We start from the raw sequence: 2,469 nt of genomic DNA on the forward strand, positions 1-2,469 counted from the left end.
AAATAACACTTTTTAATTTTCATGGCAGCCATTTTGAAATTTTTATTATTTGTTGTTTCAGCGGCAATAGAAATTCTCTACCTATGAATTGTGTGAAAATTCTCTACCTATTACAAGTCACGAGATATAAGCCCGCTGACAGACGGACAGATGGACGGACAGACGAACGGACGGAAAGCGGAGGCTTAGGCGGAGGGTCGAGTTCACACGCTTCGGGTACGAGACCCCTAAAAAGCTCAGAGTCATTCAACAGATCATAGAAAGAGCTATGCATGAAGTTTCTCTTCGTGAACAAATCAGAAATGAGGAAAACCAGAGTAACTGACATAGCTCAACGGGTTGCGAAGCTGAAATGGCCATGGGCGGGGCACACAGTTCAAAAACTGAACCCTAAAAATTAACAAATTGAAAAACATGTTGAAGCTGAAGACAGGAATCTGTCGGGAAGAGGCAACAAGCGCGTAATGAGCTCCGCGTAATTAGGCACGCGGATCTGCTCCCGACTCGATAACAAGCGATGCGAGGGAACACGAACACATACCTACATACTTCGCTAACTACACTACGTGGAGTACTAAGTACAAGCAAACTAATTACTAATAGGTAACCATCTGTTAAAACCGAAACGCCGGCGTTTCGTGATTAGTCTAAACTAGGCAATCCCGAGGAATACCGAGAGGGTTTAGAACTAGGGTCAAATTGACAGGTCAGGGTTCTATCCTAGGCTATATCCGGCTAGGTTATATCCTCTAACTTTTAGTTATATGTATTTTTAACCCCCGACCAAAAAAAAGGGGTGTTATAAGTTTGACGTGTGTATCTGTGTATCTGTCTGTGGAATCGTAGCGCCTAAACGAATGAAACGATTTTAATTTACTTTTTTTTGTTTGAAAGGTGGCTTGATCGAGAATGTTCTTAGCTATAATCCAAAAAAATTGGTTCAGCCGTTTAAGAGTTATCAGCTCTTTTCTAGTTTTCTTGTAGAAAAGAAGGTTAGATAACCGTTAGGTTCATAATATTATGTCAATTGACAAATGTCAAGCTGTCAAGATGGACGTTGCCTAAATACATAATTATTTATTTGAAAATGATGTTTTGGAAAACTCAGATACTTTAGATCGTAGGCGCGGAATAGTCCAAGAAAATCAGTTCAGCCGTTTGAAAGTTATCAGCTCTTTTCTAGTTACTGTAACCTTCACTGGTCGGGGGTGTTATAAATTTTTAATTTACACTTGTTAGTAATTAAATATGAGGGAAAATATCGTGAGGAAACCTGCATGCTTGAGAGGAGGACACCCGCGCTAACCCGGTGCGGGACAGCGCGGGTGACATGCGGGTGTGCGGACCTTTCCCCCGCCCCGTACCCCGATAGCCATCTCGCCCTGTCGCACACTATACCTATCTAAACAGCTTTCGTTGACTGTGCTAGAATATAGATCGATTACTTTATCTCACGTGTATCACTTGTAAGAATTTGCATTCTGCTCTTAAGCGTGCACTTAATGAGTTTAAAGTATGCGCATAACTTCCGGCTGACGGGCTTATGAGGTCAAAAACGTACGACCTGAATACGCGAACGAAAACTATATTATGTTATATTCAAACTATTAATTTAATCTGAATCACAGCGACTCAAATGCTTTAAAGTTCACTCTTGTCATTATAGCGAAACATTAACAGGGCTCTCTCCGTCACTCGTTTCATACAATCGTAGTTCCAATTTCATTTGAATATTAAGCAACCAAAGTCCATGAAATTTTGCAGACAAATTCAAGAAACTAATATCTGTGTCTGTGGTGTTTTAGATTTTTCTAAAAATATGTAGTTTTAAAATTACAGGGGCTCAAAGATTTGTATGGAAATTTTTAAGACAGCGTAACTTTGAAACCGAATATTTTAACACAAATCTGGAAAACCACAGACATAGATATTAGTTTCTAGAATATGTCTGCAAAAATGGACTTCGGTTGCTTAATATTCAAATGAAATTGGAACTACGATTGTATGAAACGAGTGACGGAGAGAGCCCTCTTAAAAAGTAAAAAAAAATTGGTTGTCTGTAAAGTCGGTTTACTGACGATAGTTGAACGTGACAACAAAGGCTGATTGTGCTTCTTTGTCGCTCGTTCCGCGCTCTCGCTTGCACTTCCAGCCTTACATGGAACGCCTCAGAGCGAGGTAACGCCACATGAGTCATGTTTTTTCGTGCGTGCAGCCGGCTCTATCGAATTATAAGACGTTGTCACGTCAAAAAAAGTAAAATTATTTAACATTAAAAAGTAATATCTGTTCAAATAAGAATCCATTCGTTATTTCACCGTGAAATATTTAGGTTATTTATTTATTTCATGGTGGCATCAATCGATCTCACGCCATGACGGGTATTCTGATACCTTTGACTAACCACTGAGCACGGGTCTCCTCTCGAAATGAGAAGGATTATAGTCTACCACGCTGGCCCAGTGCGGA

Source organism: Maniola jurtina, chromosome 9 (assembly GCF_905333055.1).
Source record: "Maniola jurtina chromosome 9, ilManJurt1.1, whole genome shotgun sequence".
NCBI classification, from domain to species: Eukaryota; Metazoa; Arthropoda; class Insecta; order Lepidoptera; family Nymphalidae; genus Maniola; species Maniola jurtina.